This window comes from Zalophus californianus, chromosome 15 (genome assembly GCF_009762305.2).
Source record: "Zalophus californianus isolate mZalCal1 chromosome 15, mZalCal1.pri.v2, whole genome shotgun sequence".
Lineage (NCBI taxonomy): Eukaryota > Metazoa > Chordata > Mammalia > Carnivora > Otariidae > Zalophus > Zalophus californianus.
In genome coordinates this window covers 83,439,483-83,457,290 of record NC_045609.1, presented here as the reverse complement: position 1 = coordinate 83,457,290, position 17,808 = coordinate 83,439,483, and the positions used below count along the sequence as shown (strand labels likewise).

Below are 17,808 nucleotides of genomic sequence, written 5' to 3'. Positions count from 1 at the left end.
CCCAAGGTATCGTTCTCCGGCCTGGCGCATGACCTGCTGTATGAGGAGCTGCCTTCCGCAGGCTCACAGAGACTTCTGGTGTTACCAGAAGGGATTTGGAAAAGCCCCTCAGCCTTCTCCTCCTGCAGAGGGAGTCTGGCCCCCAAAAGGTCAGACTTGGACAATGAAAAAGCCCCCACTGACAAAACAAAGGTCAGGAAAACACAGTCTCTGTGCTTTCCTCGCAGCATGTCCACCTGAAGGCAAGGAGGGGTAGTTACTGACTTAGTGGGGGGCCAAAGCCTTTGGAAGCCTTTGGGTTTGATCAGAGCCCTCCTCAAAAGGGGCTTAAGTGTAGAGGGGGGCAAGCCAGAAGCACATGGCCCCTCTTCACTTTCTCTAAATACTGCTGTCCCTGTTGCATGATTTGTTAAAGGAAACCTAGAGTTTCTCTTGAAAAACAAAACCATTCCATTTCCCATAAATACATTAGATTCACAATGATACATGATAGAAAACAGGGGATTTCAACTAATCTGTGCAATGTTCAGTTTTTCCAAACCAAATTGTATTCCAGGCCAATAAACCATCTCTAGTTGCTCATCATGGAAGGAAAAGAAATTCAGGGTGGGGAGAGTCCCTGGAACATGGGCCAGCACTTTAGAAACACAGCTCTGCTTCCCAACAGGAGGAAACACAGCTTTGTTGCCAGGACAATGAAGAGCCACAGGCATGGGGCTTCACACAGAGGGAAGAAAGTCAGTCCAGAAAGTGAGCGTAAATGTTTGAGCAGAAGAGGACAAAGGAAATGATTCAGAAGGGCTTCTCTCAAGTCTTCCAGGCAAAAGATGAGGACTGCCTGGAGCCCCTTTGAGCGGGATGGCTTGTTCTTGAAAGAGAAAGGAGAAGCCTCCAAGTGTTACTGATCTCTCCCTTCCAGGTTCAGGCCAACCTGAGTTCCCTCTCCTTTGTAGGGGTGGAAAGCAGCTGATCTATGACCACAGCTTCTGAGCTAGAGGATGGAACCTACCATCACAGACACTGGCTCACCTGACAGTCACTCAGAACAGTAAAGGACAAGGTTGGAGCCTCCTTTCCAGAGTGAACTCCATCACGGTTGTGTGCAAGAGTCGGGCAGGTGCTCGGCAGCAGCCTCCCAAAAGAAGGAAGTTCCAGTACATAGCTAGACAAGAAGTCTCATCAATAGCAGCAGGGCGTGTGCAAACAACCTCTCTTCTCTTACCTTAGGTTTTGGAGAGAAAGGGGCTTCAGCGATTCTATGAATTAGCAACAAAGCAAGCCAACTTCACTGACGGATAGGCCGGTTCCTTTAAAGGGATAGATTACTGGGGAGCACGTGTGTCGATGCTGCAAAGACAGTGGATCTGCCCAGACAGAAAGGAGGCATACTAAAAAGACGAGAACATCTCAATGAATTGTCCCATATGAATAAGGTGTGCAACCACCTAGTTCAATATACAGACAATCCAGCACCACATGAGATAGTGTGGCCCGGGCGAAGGTAACCACCATTCTGACATTTTACTTTTTTGCATTCTTGCACTTCATTGAAATGGAATCCTAGGACGCATACTCTCGTGTCTGGTTGCTTCTGCATAACGTTTGTGAATGTCACTCGTGTTGCTGAGCGCATCAGCCACTGGCCATTTTCCTTGCTGTTTGGGACTCCACTAAAGGAGTAAACCCAGAAATCTGTATCCCTTGTACGGTTGATACCTATTGGAGTTATTTCCAGTTTGGAACTCAGGTGGGCAAGACTGTTATGAACATCCTTGTCCATCTCTGGTTTGTACATTCTTGTCTGTTTTAAGGTGGAAACTGAGACCTCATAACTTAACTCAATCGTGGGGGTGGCATCCAGCAAATGTCTGCAAGGCACCTGCACACAGCCAAGAAGGAGGCAACAGAAGAGAGCCTCGGCTATTTTCCTAGTCATCTCTCTCATGCTTTCTTGTCTCTTTAACTTTTAGGGCCTTCTGCTTTCAGGAAATCCCACTTTAAAAGTAGCAACTTCTCCCATTCCAAGCAGTCCATCTTTTCCAGCAAAAATCTGAAGCAAAACTCAAGAAACCAATTTTTACCTAATTGACTCCTATAACGAATCTACTCTCTACCAACTTTAACTCTTTTTCTGTGGAAACTGAACATAACAATTCATCCTAGACCCTAAAAACATGCACATGTCTCGTCTGTAAAAAATAATAATAATGCAGCGGGGAGTCTACGGGCAGGAAGATGGCATTCCTGAATCCCCCGTTCTCTCTAGCCAGCCCCTCGCAGTGTTTGCTTTCAAGATGAGAACAGGACGGACGTGACAGCTCATCAGCCCCACCCACGTGGACTATCCCTCCACAGGCAAAGTTACGGTGAAACAAGTTTTCACCAGTATTTACCCTTATGATGTGAAGATTTGCAAGGTAACACGGTAGACAAAAGATTCCTTATTTCAAAAAAGGATACCAATAACCTGAATAACTGAAAAACAACTATGAGTCCAGGAGACAACTGAACACCTAAAGATAGTCTTCATGACGCTAAGAAGTTCATTAAACTCTCCTCTTCCTGTGAGTGGGTTTTCTAACCTGCCACTTAGTTTTTCTTCCTATAATCATACATCACGTGGATCTCAAATAACACTGTCCCTGGAGCCATTTTCCTGGCAGCTCACACTGCCCTCCGCGGCTCTGCTCTGTCCTGCTGTGCATGCATTTATGTTTATCTGCTTTTACTTGGGGCCCCTAAAAACGTAGCTGTCCATTACTACCAGCACAATTTCAGTATTTCCTGGCAGTTTTATTTACAGTGACATGTTTAAGGGATGGGAGGCAGATTTCGATTTTATGGATTAGCAGTAAAGCAAGATTTGCAGAAAGCTGGGAGAAACACTGGGGCCGCAGGAGCAACAGCACATCCCCAGGGGAGTGGTCTTGGAGCGACCCGTGGCGATGATCCAACCCACCAGGCATCAAATGTCCCCAAGTCCAACACATCCCCAACACGAGGTCCCTTCCAGGCAGAACAAGGGATTACAGGTCTTCAGACTGCTCACACATCTGCTGGCATATGTCTCCAGCCAGCTCTCACCAGCACTGTGGGCCAGCCAGAGAAGAAAACAGGCTCAAAATTAGACTCCGGAATCTGGAGTAAGAAAAGGACTGAGTAGACAGAGTTTGGAGGCCCAGGTTCAGGACTCCCTTCCTGGGCACATCTTGATGCCAGAGGACTGCAGCCTCGTGTCCCAAAGGAGACTGGGAGATCAGAGGGGAAAAGAGTAGGTTTTAGGATGCTTTTCTTCTGGAACGCCTGGACACGACGCCCCAAGTACCACATAAAGACAAATAAAGCATTGCATATATAGTTAATTTATAAAGAACAGATACTATATTGTGCACCATGCTGGACTCAGTTGAGCTCAGTGAACAAGGAACTAGCAATGGCTGGGTCCCGGGCACAGGGCTGTTGCTGCAGCAGGGACTCCAGGGGGTGCAGGCAGAGGTGTGTGCACCTGCCGTTCTGTCTGAAGACGTGGTGATGGTACTTTCCCTCCTGTCCTCCCATTTCATCCCCCAAAGCATGCCACTGCCCTTGGATCCACCATTCCTCTGTCCTTTCTTGGGAAATATTCAAACTAATGAGTGTAGCCACTTTCAAGTGTGTTCAAGAAGAATGAACTCCAAGCCTGAGAAAATTTAGGGAGCCAGGAAACCTGTGGCCAGCTGCCTGCTTAGTCCCAGGCCCAGACACCAGGGTCTGCCAGGAATCAGGGAGGCCAGTGGCCCAACTGCTTTGAGCTCAGAGGACCCACTACCCATTGGTGGATTGGGTGGATCTGTTGAGGGGGTGGGGAATAGCTCCTTGTGCATCTCAGATCTGTTCCTCCCCAAGTGAGCTCAACTCTGCCCTGCAACAAAAAGGGCACATACCCTGTGGCGTCTGTAGGTGGACGGTGTGTGTGACGGTGGCGGAGGGGGGGGGTCTTGATTAGCAGTGGTGACGCCTGCTCTAGAGTGTTCCTAATGTCAGCGGGCAACAGACCCAGGGGGCACGCCCACTTCTGTCCTCACCACTCACAGCCAGCCTGCCTGTCAGCCTGCACTTAGAGAGGCTGACCCTGGGCTGGACTCCGCGCAGAAACACGCCCCTGACCCTGGCCTCCACTAGGCAGCAATCCGCAGGTGAGGGGTCAGATGCCTAAGTCCGGGATTTCAAAGCCACGCCGTGCTGGGCCGACTGGCAAGCAGGCAGCCATCGTTCGGGGACCCCAGCGACCCCTCCCGAGAGAAAAACGCCGGGTCCTCCGCCCTCCAGCTGCTCCAGAGGCAGCTTGAGGGTAGACTCAACAAGTTCCCGGGCCGCGCAGCGCCGCCTGCAGCCCAGAAACCCCGAGGACGCGCCGCGGTGGAGCCCCGCGCGCAGGCGGCAGCCGCCAGCGGCTCCTTCCACCTCCTCCTCCAGCTCGGGCTCCGGCGTCGGCGGGCGGGGGCTCCCCCACTGCCTCCCGCTCCACTCCCTCCAGATCGCCCACCCCGCGCACGCGGCCCGCCCGGCCCCGCGCCGCCCCCGCCCCGCGGGGCCCGGGGCTCCGCCCGCCTCGCTGCCAGCCGGGCGCACAGGCGGCGGGCGCGCGGCTCCGGCGCCCTCTCCTCCGGCCGCCCGGCTCCGCGGAGTAGCGGGGACCCGGGGGCGGCTGCAAGGACTTCCCTCCCGCTCCCTCCCCCACTCCGCCCCCGCCTCCCGGCCCGGGCTCCGAGATTCGCCGAAGACAATTGCAGTAAATGAGGACATCGGAGGAGCACGGAGCCGGGTGGCTGTGGCTCGCTCCGCCGCGCCGCCAGCGAGCGAACGCGCGGGCGTCCCCGGAGCCGGCCGAACCGCTGCCTCCCCGAGCGCGTCGCTGAGCCGGGCCGGACGCGAGCTGCGGCGCGGGGGCCGGCCGGGCCGGGCGGGCCGGGCCGGCGGAGGTGGAGGGGGCGGGCGGCGGGCGCGCAGCCGGCCAAGTCCCCGGAACCGAGCCTTCCTCCGCGCGAGCCCGGCGAGCCTCGCCGCGGATGCCCTGCCCGGAGTGCTCCGTGCCGCGCCAGGCTTGCCCGCGTCCGCGGCGAGACATGCCCGAGCCAGGCGCTGCACCGACCTCGACTTATCTGTAAGCAGCCGAAGGTAAGCGTAGCCCCGCGCGCCCTCCTCCCGCGCCCCGGCGCCCGCTCGGACGGGCGCTGACCCCGGTCGGGCGCTCCCACTCGCCCCCAGACAGGCTTCGCCGGCGACTCGGCGGCTCCCGGGGCCAGGACGCGCCGGTGGAGCCAGGAGCGGACCGGGCGGCGGACGAGGTTATGCAACTGCATCTGGCGCGGCCGGGTCGCCGAGGGGCGTCTGGCAACTTTGGCGATGGCCTGGGAGGAGTGGGGCTGCATGTCTACGCTTCTGGTTCTAGACAAACGCCACAGCCTCGTGAGCGCCCTAGAGCCCTAGCCAGGCAGAACTGGGGGATCGCGGGCGGCCGAGTCTCCGGAACGTTTCGAGGTGTTTAAGTATTTTCCAAACTAGAGCGAACTGGCAAGTACGGCTGATTAACTTCGGGGGGATAAGTCCGAGCAGAGGGGCCCTGACGCCGGCCGCGAAGGAGAGGCGCGAGCAGGAGCAAAGGCAGATGCCCACGTGAAAAACCTATTTCCTCCCGTGGCACCAGGGCTCGCTCGGGGTTGGCACTTTCCCTGGGCTGCGGGCTGGGGTCGGCGCCCGCGGGGCTTCGGGGTGCGTGGCAACCCGTGTCAGCCCGGGACAGGCGTGGGAAACCAACCAACGCTGCAGAGGGAGCGAGTGAGCTTGCTGGAGGGCGAGGGCAGGAGGGAGGCGGGTGCCCCCGGGCCGGCCTGGGGCCGGGGCATTGCCTGGAGCCCAAAGTCAAGAGCGAGAGTCTGCGTCTTGCTGGTTCATGCTCAGGGTTCCCAGCATCGCTGGGACAAAGAACCTGTCCCTGTGACCTCAGCATTCTAGTACCCAGAAATATGCCACAGGGAGATGGAGCTAGCGATAAGGGGATGCCAGGGGTGGGGGAGGAGAGACGCCTCTGGAGTCAATAGGGGAGAATATCGGTGCTTTTGGCTCATCTACAGAGCAGGCTTCTGCCCTGACCCCTTTCCCTCTGCAGGTGTGTGCCTGGGGGCTGGAAGCTGGGTTGGGCCCCTGAGCCAGAGGCGGCAATGAAGCAGTTTAATTTGACCTTGTCTGCTTAGGGGCTTACGTTCTGCAGAAGCAGCCCGAGGTGAACTGGCCAGAGTGGGAAGGAACTTTGGGCTGGCCCTGCCTTAGCTAGGAAGTCACGCTATCATTTCCCAGGACTACAGCTCAGACTAGAAGAGGGTCGAGGTCAGTGCACTTGGAGGTCTTCCCTTGGACGGGAACTTGATAGGGGATACCTTCCCATTTGCCAGCGGGGGCCTGTCAAGGTTACATCGATGGGGACTTGACTGAAAAATACCACCCAAATCACCTGATCTGGGCCATTCCCAACCAGTCCGACACGTATGAAAATGCTCTAACATTATTAACCTCATGCTACAGATGGAGCAGAAAGTAACCACCATTTCACTCTGCGGAGGCGGAAAGCGCCGGTTTTTACTATTCACATTGTGCTATTTATTGCATTCATATCCTGTTGAATGTTACTTTCCAAAGAAAAGTTCATATTTATCTTTGCCATTTTTTTGCAAGAAGGATTAGCAAATGGGCACAAGCAGCTCAAAGGAAAAATGGAAGCCCTGCCATCTGCATGCCTCACCAGATATTAATAATTTACTACCCATGTTTACTAGTTACATTAGATGGCACTGCTACTCATGATGGTTTTATCAGAGGCGCATTTGGATAAAAAATGTCTAGCACAGCTATCACTAATTGCATGATTTTGCATAAATTATAGCTACAGAGAGTTTGTGCTTTTCTTCACTAAATTCATCATTTCCTTAAAGAGAGAGGGATTCTGTTTAATTTCTTTAGCTAAATGAAAGACCTCTACTTAAAGACAGGATGCCCTTGAAACTCAAGTATATGCCTTTGAACTTACTACAGTTGTCAAGACTTCATCTTTTATTATTGTGATTAAGACCTGGAGCTTTTACTTAAATCAGGCCCATTATCCTATTGAGAAGCAGGACTACTGGTTAAGAAATTGGCTAATAAGGCAAAAGCTGGAAAGCTCCATGTTTGCACAAAGAGCTATCAAAAAGCCCTATGAAAAGTTGGCTGCTCTCATCTGCCTGTTTACTTGGGGCTTCTCTGTTCTGCCACAGTTGTTTTCCCCTGGCAGCATAGAGAATGTTTGTCATGTTTCTCCCTCTATAGAGAAGAAAAAAATTAAGTAAGCACATAAGTGAAAGGCTTGGGCACGAAAGGCATCAGTTGACCAGGAACACTCCTACACACTGAAATAAGCAGTCAGAAAATAAAAATGATTCTCAGAGCTAACAGCTGATCACAGCCGAGGAGCTGGACAGATGCGTTCACTTAGCTAGGCATTTGTATTCTCCCAGCTGCTCTAACCCATGGCTGTCTCATTTAGAGCAACAACTACTGAACTCTCTTGTGTGAGGAGCAGATTAGTTACTAATGGGTACAGGCTGCTTCTGAGGGAATAACGATAAGGAAATCACAGCTACACCGCAAAGCGACCGTCTATGGACCAGCATCCAGGTAGGAAGGCAAAGGCAGGGTGGGTGGGAATGTTGGATTCTAAAGCTCTGGACCAGCCCACCAGACACCTGAGCAGGTGCGGGTCAAGGCTGCTCCTTAACCAGTCAGTGCTTAACCAAAAACAGCAGGCCTCTTTGAGGCAAACCACAGCCATCTGGGGAAAGTGAGGTTATTAGGGTTCCCAAGACAAAACTGGCAGCTTAAACAATTCCTTCATAAATGTGAAGAACCGTTCCCCACCGTAATTCCCCTGAGACCTTCGTTTCCAGCCCAGAATGAGCTGACATAATTTATGAGGCAGATCCTTTTCAGTCTCCTCACATATTTGATTTTAATATTTCATAACATTATGGAGTGACTTCAATATTTTAAAGGAAAATTTAATATGATTGATATTACATGACAACACTTTTATTACCATGAAATTCGCATACAAACATTTGGATAAGTCTTTCTCCAGTATGTGAGCTAACCTACAGCAAATATGTAGTAAAACATCATAATTTTTAATCCATTTATTTTAAAAGTTAATATATCTTATAGATTAAGGACAGACTAGAGGATTGGTATCGAGTTGTGGCGACCTCACCGGGATTCCTACAAACAAGTTGTTGAGAGGTCATCTCATGTTAAACAGTAAGCCATACAAAGTATAGGTTCGAACCTCTGGACCATGTATGATAATGTATCTGCTTCAGATCCAGAGGTACTGAGGTGTCTCCAAGCAACCAAGAATCCTACCTCTCCAAGTAAGAGAAACCGTAACTTCAGAGACATCTCTTGGTTCCAAATTCAATTCCTGATAGAAAATCAGTCAGAGGTTCCTCTACCATAAGTCATCAGTGTAGGTGTGAGTCATATGCACTTCAGACATCATTCATACCATAATGAATGAGTTGAGGGACTTGGAGGTATACAAAGATATTACCAAGAGAGGAACCTCTGCTCTAAATAAAAACAGAACACTCTAACCTGATAGCTCAGTGTCTTTCTGCTCAGTGCATAGTCCCAGCGCTAAATGGGACACAGAAAAAATTAACTTGAATACAGAAAAGCAGACATTAGGGACAAGAAGGAATCATGTTTCCAAAGTATAAACCTTTTTGCTGATACCATATTTCAAAGGGATTTGGAAAGATCTCCAAAGTCATTATTCGTGAATATTGCTCTTACACAGTATTGCTCGGATTATCCAAAGTACTGTACATCCACAGGACTCTCTTTACCATGTCCTCGTCCTGTTGGGGAAGCCTGAGCATGTAAGATCAGAGAGGGGATCACATGAGCACGTTGTGTGTCCCCCTGAGTTACACTATTACAGCCCTGACAGGGGCAAAGAAATTTTTTAAAAACCGTCACAGCACGGCAAAATGCTAATCAAAGTTTATGTTGCAGTTACTATGGAAAATTCCAATTCAGTCTTTAATAATCTAGCCTTGGGCATAAAATGAAATGCAGTAAACCTACAGCATATGAGACACATGAGGAGGAGGCTATGGGCTGCCACAAACAGGCTCTTTCCTCAGAACGCCAGAGGAAACAGCAAGGGAGGGGAGGCTCACGGTCTGGGGCCTCCTCTCAGCTGCCCCGCTGCGGAACCACCATGGAGATACATCACATTCACATTCAGCCTTCATGGAACTGACCAGTCTCTGTTCATGCTTCTAGGTCATTCCGGTGGTGGTGTGGTTCCCTCCACACTGGTTCTCATTTCTCTGTCTTTTGCCTATGTCCTTCGTGGTTAGACTAAATCCCTCAAATCATCTGTAATGTACTTTCATAGTAAGCGATGTTCATGTCCCGCAACTATGAAGTCCGGGTTCTGAACGTGGGCCAACACAGGGAAGGCAGACTGACATGAAGATGGTTTTGTCAACGAAGGACTGCTGGTTCATGGAAATAGCGTACTGAGAAGTGGCAGCAGTGGCCAAGGCAATGTGTGAGTGTCCGAAACCAAGTGACAGGTCCTCAGGAAGCTCCAGGCCAGGAAGACAGAAGGAGGTGGGAGGTCGAATCAGGAGAGGACAGACAGCACTCTTGGAGGTCCCCAAGAGAAAGTGACACCCTGCCCAGGGCTGAAGACTGAGCCTGGCCCCCTGAGCCCAGCACATACAAATCCTGGAGCTGACGCCCAGTCGCCGGGTGTTGGGTGCAAGAGACTGGTATGGGAAGAGTGAGAAGTGACACTGGGCAAAGGTGGAGGAGTGGGGATCGGAGGGTGAAGGGGCAGTGTGAAGTCAGTTTGAGGAAGAAGCAGCAGGGCAGGAGGGGGCTCCGTTCACTGCCCGTGGGTGACCATGGAGTACTTGGAACAGTAACGTACGTGTCCAGAAGACTGAGTCCTGCTAGCGAGAGAGAAACCAGAGATGAGGAACTGGAGACCAGCTGAGAGGATTTAAGAGGTGACAGTTGGTACCAAGGGTGATTGGTGGCACTAGGGACAGGGGGCAGCTGTGAGAGAAACATCCCACGTGGCAGATCTTTGTAACGTGGCAATAGGAAGAAGGGATTAAAGATGGCGCCACGATGGTGGGTGATCTAAATGGAAACAGAAGTCAAGGGAGCAGCTGGTTTTGGGGAAAAGATAGGATTACCGTTAGAAAGTTGCGTTTGAGTTTCCAACCACAAATACTATTTTAAAAAATAGTAAAAAATAGTCTAATAGTAAAAAAATAAATTTTTCATCTTTTTCTTCTTAGAACATGAGAAATACTTTCAAAGAAGAGAATAATGGGCCAAAGGATTCAACACACCAAGGCATTCTTAAAGGACTAAGAGTAGTACTATCTAATAACAGATGCTTAATAAATACTTAATGAGGCCATGAGCAATAAACCTAGTCAATGATTTTGCTAGAAATTCAGGGAATCCAGATTGGACAATAATTCTTCTCTTCCACTTCAAGTTGTACCTTTTTTGTAGCAGAAATTGAGAGGAAACACCTAAGAAGGTGGTAAAAAGGAAGCCTGCTTCTAGAAATGAACAGTCCTTACGTGTGGCCAGACGGTGGTGACAAAAGAAAAAGGTATCAGAGATTTGGGTTTTTTCTTTTTTTTTTTTTTTTTAAGATTTTTATTTATTTATTGAGAGAGAGAGAGAGAATGGTAGAGAGAGAGCATGAGAGGGAAGAAGGTCAGAGGGCAAAGCAGACTCCCGCCGGGGAAGGAGCCCGATGTGGGACTCGATCCCTGGACTCCAGGATCATGACCTGAGCCGAAGGCAGTCGCTTAACCGACTGAGCCACCCAGGCGCCCCAAGATTTGGGTTTTTTCTGCCATCAAACTTAGCCTTAGATTTTTCTTTGGTAAAAATTCACTTGGGTAGAAGTTGAGTCTATAACGTAAGAATGTCTTTGAGTTTAATGGCCTAGTATTAGAGTAAAAGAAACAAACGAGAAATGAGACATTGTAACTTGCCTCAGTCAGACAGATTCAACACTCTTATATCCCAAATGCTGACATTTTTGGTTGGAAGGAATTTTCACTAGAGCTTTACCAAAATACTGGAGGGTTCACTGGGTCAACTCCAGATGTCCAGAAGACATCTGTCTGCCTCTCGGCCTTGACCTCACAACTCAATTTGACATCATGACATCAACTCCATTGATCTTTGGGGCAGGCTCATCAGTTTATCACTTCTTGTTTATCAATACCACAGTGGTGCATAAAGACTTGCTCTTTGTCTTTTTTCTTTGTTGAAATCACATGGCACAAATGACCAGTTTCCTGTTAATCATGCTCATGAGACTCACATAGCTCAGAGAAGCGTGGACAGGAATCAGTCTCCAGAAAAGCGCATGCCACATGCAACTGTAGAGAATTTGAAATTTAAAAAATGCTGAAAAGGAAAAGTTCCTCAACTTTCCAACCATATTTTTCATTTGACTTTTCTGATCATTGAAGAGCCCAATGGTAACTGCTTTTTTTCTCGATCACTCACTGCGTGTGTTTGTTTTAATGGTAGTTGTCAGCGCAGTGGCTTTAACAGAAGTGGTTTCCAACCTTGCTTAAGTTGCTTTGTTCTTGCTATTTATATTTGCCTCCACATATGAAGTTAACTCTCCTTTAAGTGTATCTCCACTTTATTTATTATGTCTATCAGATTTGCTAATGTTCCAAAAATACCCAGGGTGAGGCTGAATGATGGAATTTATCACATGGTTGCAACACTGGGTCTATGAAAACACCACCTGGTCTTACTGGGCAGGGGGAGTGTGAGGGGCCAGCACACTGCTCCATGGCGCAAGGTCAGCTGCTGAGTGAGTGGTGGAGAATGGACTCTGTCGTCCAGGGCTCTAGGCTCTCAGGTCACACCTAATGATCATTAACTTCCACATCGAAGCACCAGTTCTAAGTCTAGACCTGAAGACTCAGTGAGAATGACCAAGGGCATGCCCAGCTTTAAGTAAAAACCTAGGACAACAGTATACTCTTAACTGGCCATTCAAGGTTGAAACCTGCCAGCCGGTTTTCAAGCATGTTTCCATCCAGGAACATATTGTATCCAGTGTCATCCACACACAGAACATGTTCTAAGCATGCCTGTCCTCATGAGCATGCCCTTTGTCTCCAGCAGGACCACAAACTGAGGGTTTTCAAGGCACCGACCTCCTGTGCCCTCGTCACAGATCAGAGCGGTGAGAACAGCATCCAAGCGACGCCGCCTACATGTGCACGCCCAGTTCAGCCAGGCGCTGTCTGTGTGGCCATGGGCACGGACTCGCCTATCGGTGCCTCGATTTCCCCCCCTTCATAAAAAATGGCACCCTCTCCTTCACAGGGTGTTTGGAGACTGCAGTGTGAGAACACACATAGAGTGCGAGATGGCACCCAAGCTGTGCCAAGCACCACAGAAGGATCAGCTCTTTACCTTCATCCCCCGCCCCCCAGACTATATAACGAGCCCCAGATTCTGGGCTAAGCCAAGGAAGGGCCAGAACCCAAAATCAGGCAGTCCATCTCTGCACTGCAGTTCTTAAGGATCGTATGAGACTGTGCCACCAGGAATTGATATGTCCAGAAAAGCCTACAGAGTGTGACAATGCCAAACAGGTCATCTTGAGTACCCAACCCACTCCCACTCACCAGCTGATAAAATCCTACATGGAAAACCCAGAAGTAATCATCCTCTGAAAAGACTGGCAATGTGCTAGTAACTGATCTCAAACCCCAGATCCATGGTTCAGAAGAGCTGCCCCCAGCCACAGAACTCCTAGGAAGGGACAGAATTCTAGATATCTTGCATCCCACAGCAGAAACATCCAAAGAACAAAGGTGTGAAGATGCCTTACTATTTCTGGTCTTGCTGCTATTAACCTGCCAGGTGACAATTTATTTGGACTCTGCCATCCAATAATCAGTCCACATGGCAAAAAAACAAAAAAACAAAACAAAGCAAAAAAACCTGTATTTGAAACACTGACAATGACTGGTCACTAACTGTCCCTCTGTAGAATGTGAATCTACCCCCAGTGCGGCCCCACAAGCATGGCCATGGAAAAGGCCCCGTGCTGACCACGGCCTGGGCAGTGGTGGTGATCAGGCCAACACTTGGCTGAGCCCCAGGTTCATTCTGCACAAAATAGAAGGGGCCCTCCTTGCCCCCCTGGGAGATCACTCATTCTTCCCTTCATTCAATAAATATTTATGGGTACCTTTCTGTACCACATATTACTCTCTGCTTTAGCAATACAGGAGAAAAGAGAAGAGAATGAGGGGTGCCTAGTGGTTCTTTAGCATGGATGAATTATTACACTGATCTCTGCCGTCCTGTCTCCCTGTTTCCATCCCCAGAAATTCTGACTGACCTGGACTGGGGTGGGGACTAATCTATGTTTTCTAGAAAGCCAGGCTCAAGGGTAGAGTCCCTCAAGAAGATCACATCTCCCTGCTTCCAGGTATGTCCCTCCAGAGTCTCTTCTCCTACATAACTGGAAATGCTTTGAAAGAAAAAAACAAAACAAAGAAACCAAAACTTGTAAAATGTTCCACTTCTTTAACACCTATATGCTCCTGCCCACAGCTTCAAGAAGGCCAAGGCCTAGAGGGGTCACTTCAGGTTTTGGAAAGATTTAAGTTTTCCTTTAGAAAAGTACTTTTAGGGTTCTCATGTACGCAGAGACTCACTTCCTGATCATCAGTATTGCTTATTCACTGTGCTGCTAACTTCTCTTCACGAACCTACACATCCGTTCCCATTGGCCTTTCACTGCTTTTCCCACACTCCTGGTGAAGGAAGGGGCCATCCGATCCAAGGAGGTACTGGAGAGATTAAAATGTAGAAGGAGAACACAGAAATATAAACTTAAAACAGGATTACTCATTAAATGTAATACGTGCCCTTACTGAGTTGGGGGCTTCCTAGAGCATGAAGCCATATGATGTCCTGCCTCGGAGGCCTGTCCTAGCCCTGATGAGCTGTCAGGCTCCATTCTGGATAGGATCAGAAGGGGCTGCTCCAACAGCCCTTAGAGAACCCAAAAGCTGACAGCAGGGGCTCTAAGTAAGTAACAGCAAGCAGGATGTGATGCAATTTACGGCAACTAACTTTCTTAAGGACCACCCTTCCTCTCCTGTGTCTGTCTGTGTGGTTCTCACCCTCCCGTTCCCCTTGCTCTCTAGTTCTTCATATTTCTCCATTCCCCTTTTCCTTCTTCTCTACGTTCATCACGAACAAGGCGTAATGTAGAATTCTAAGTATTGATCTTATTTATAATTTTAGATAGCATGTACTCAATTCAAAGTAAAGAGAAACGAAAGTTAACTGATTTATTCAAAAGCTGTGCGCCGAACACTTCCCCCTGAAGTAACCGGACTCACCAGCGTGCTCCAGACCCTCCATGGATTCTGCTGCCCACCCCCGCCCCCGGCCCAGCTGCACCCCACCCGCAGGTCAATGGCTCCTTCTCTATAGCAAAAACCAGAGTCCAATTAGAAGGCGAGATTAGCAAAGACTCCACACTTTAAAATGTTTTTGTCATTCCAAGCTCTTGAAGTTTTTGCATTAAATTCTTTGTGAATTTTGCCCCTACCACGTCCCACTCTCAAGCACAGAGCTGGATAATATAAGACCTGATGGACTGGTACTCCCCAGCAAGTCCTGTCTGCTACAACCCAGATGTCATAAGGGCCCCACCATACTGCATGATTAAATATACAGTTGGCCCTTGAACAACGTGGATTTGAGCTGTGCAAGTCCATTTATAGGCGAGTGCTTGGGTTTTGTTTTTCACTCCAGTACTGTAAATGTATTTTTTTCTCTTATAATTTCCTTTCTCCAGCTTGCTTTATTGTAATAATATAGTATATAATATATATAACATACAAGATGTGTTTATCGACATTATCGGTAAGGCTTCTGGTCAACAGAAGGCTATGAGTAGTTAAGTTTTGAGGGAGTTAAAAGTTATATGCACATTTTTTTTTTTAAAGATTTTATTTATTTGACAGAGACACAGCAAGAGAGGAAACACAAGCAGGGGGGCGTGGGAGAGGGAGAAGCAGGCCTCCCGCCGAGGAGGGAGCCCGATGTGGGGCTCGATCCCAGGACCCTGGGATCATGACCTGAGCCGAAGGCAGACGCTTAACGACTGAGCCACCCAGGCGCCCCTATATGCACATTTTTGACTATGCAGGGTTTAGCATTCCTAAGCCTCATGTTGTTCATAGGTCAGCTGTATACACCATTTCTGAAAAAAATACTCATTTTTGTGAGTGTGTGGGTCATCTCTTTCTCTTCCATAAGCACAGAAAAAAAGTTTAAGGTAATACTCTGTAACACTCAAACTCAAGATAGTTATGCCAAGATTCACAAGATCAGAATCTCTGGACATGGTTTTACTTATTAACCTCAGAAAACCATACCCCTCTCCCTTCCATTCATCTGATTCCTACCCACATTTCAGGAAACAGCCACATTCCCCCTAATCCAAAGATCCAGGTAACACAGAAAGAATCCTTGGACACCGCGAATATGGTACACCCATCGTAAGCCTTCTAAAAATACCATGGGTCCATGGGTAAGGCCCCAGCTGTGAGGATACTGTGATATATATATCATTATATTCTTACACCAATTAGCAAGCATCAAAGCTGACCAAGTTCAGGAGAAAGGAGGTGCTTCGAGGGACCTCATCTATAATCACTTGTATTTGTGTACAGAGAGAACTGACGCACATCAAAGAAGACTGGCTCCTGCATTAGGCCTGCTCTTCCGAGTCCCCCGGGGAGGCGCAGTGGGCTGGTGCGATCCAGAGATGCATGTTTTTCCCCCAGCACCTGGTATGGTGCCAGGTCAGCCCAGACACACGGGTGCTTTTCTTCATGTCAGTGAAGGCAGTAGGAGGACTGGAGTAGACCTGGACTATCACAGAGGCCACCCAGGGAGAAGAGGCTAGGGCCACGGTCCTAGAACATGGACCACGGGAACTGAAGATCCAAAGCAGGGATCGACCATGGCATGTTCTAGAGACAGAGCAGGAACTTGAAGCCTGGACGAGCAGGACCTGCAGGATGAGGGATGGAGAGATGAGGGCAGGGGATGTGAGAATGCCAAGGTCAGGGTGGGAGCAGTGGGAACAGAAAAGAAGAAGCCAAGAGGTAAAGCAATAGGAAGGAAAAACAAAAACCAGTGAGACCTAGAGAAGACTGGCTTTGAAGATTTAAACTAGAGAATAAATCAGATAAAGTATTGCCAGCACCCGCTACGGCGCCCTAACAACAGAGAGCGAGGGACTCTCCACCATCCTAAGCTGGGGCATGGGTCTCTGTACCCCACTGCAAGCCAAGTTCAGTCGTGCATGTAATCGCGGCTGCCCTTGCTCCATGCGTGGCCAATGGGAGCACAGCAGCTCTATGTTTCTGGGTTGAGTACGGTCCACCTCAGGGTCTCAGGTCATGGCCCATGGCCTCTTGTTAGGATTCTGTACTGAGGCTCCTGGGGCCGTAATTTTTCTATGTTTTGCTCTCCACTTATAAATAGAAGCTGATTATAGGAAATGCTCATTTCTCCCCGTCTTTCTTGGCTTTGCTACCTCTGCAGTAAACTCAAGACCTTGCAAAGTCTATGGTTTGGTTAGACCAAGGAAATGCAGGAGATGCACTATAGTGAAAAATACAAGGGGGATCCATTTTGATGGTAATCGATGGGCCCTCACATAGTCTTGCCAGAAAGGCAGATTGCATCTTCAACTCTAAATCATTGCAATTGCAGTGACTGGTTACCTCCACGCAGAAATCCCGCCCTGGGTGTTCCCAAATGGTATCCTGAGATTCGACTTCGAGAAACAGCAGGGAAAACATAGACTCTTTTGACAGTTAGTTTTTGGAAAAATCAATGTTCTAGTTTTAGCTCAAGGATATATCATGAGTGAAAACATGCCGTTTAGTAAAAAAAAATACAGATTCGTCATAATCAGTAAAGCAAAACATTCCGCAATGTACATGTTTTCATTCGAGAATCCCATAAAGCCTAAGTAAGGGGAGGCCACCTCTTCCACAGCCTATCAACTCCAGCTTCCTAGCGCTGGGCTCCAAACTACCAGCCGGTTGTTGCTTAATTACTGCGAACCATCCAGGAAGTAGAGTAGGTGGGACATTTGCTACAATAATCTCTACGTACCTATGAGCTACATTCAAAGCAAGAGCGCTCACATTTAACATCTTTTCTAGCTGTCCTGCCTCCTGGGGAGGAGAGAGGAGCAGGGAAATTAGTCCCTTTTACTAATCTTACGTATGATTTTGGTGGGTTGCTGGAACCAGTTTTTCTGGACTCTCCATGGCCATTATTAGTTTGCAAAGCTAACTGCCTCAAATAAAAGTCGTTTCCTACGCTGATGTAACATCTCACTTGGAGGAGGCATTTATCCCAGTTGATTTTCGCCAACATCAGAAAATTTTGCTAATTCATTTCTACTCGTTTAGATTCCATTTGGACAGAGGATAAGCCGAGGTTAACATCAGTATAAGCTTAAGATCAAAGAACTAAGTAAATAGTGAAACAAAGAAGGAAATCTGGTTTGTTGAAGAGGGCCATTTTCTCGTTTCTCTAAACCTCAACACCAAACCCCAAGCATCCGTGTATAACGTGGCTGGTTCACTTCCCCTCGTTAGATGGTTCCCC

At 48.8% G+C, this 17,808-nt stretch overlaps 2 protein-coding genes across 7 annotated transcripts in view; one reads left to right on the top strand and one right to left on the bottom strand.

The window, feature by feature from the left end:
• DOCK1 (dedicator of cytokinesis 1) overlaps positions 1-17,808 on the bottom strand; it is a 495,128-nt gene that overhangs the window by 235,177 nt on the left and 242,143 nt on the right. The gene's annotated exons all lie outside the window — the stretch shown is intronic.
• The window catches only part of INSYN2A (inhibitory synaptic factor 2A), a 58,362-nt gene continuing 45,577 nt past the window's right edge, over positions 5,024-17,808 (top strand). For both annotated transcript variants that reach the window (XM_027591589.2, XM_027591588.2), the window contains exon 1: positions 5,024-5,157. The gene's annotated coding sequence lies outside the window, so the exon portion shown is untranslated. The remainder of the gene's footprint in view (positions 5,158-17,808) is intronic.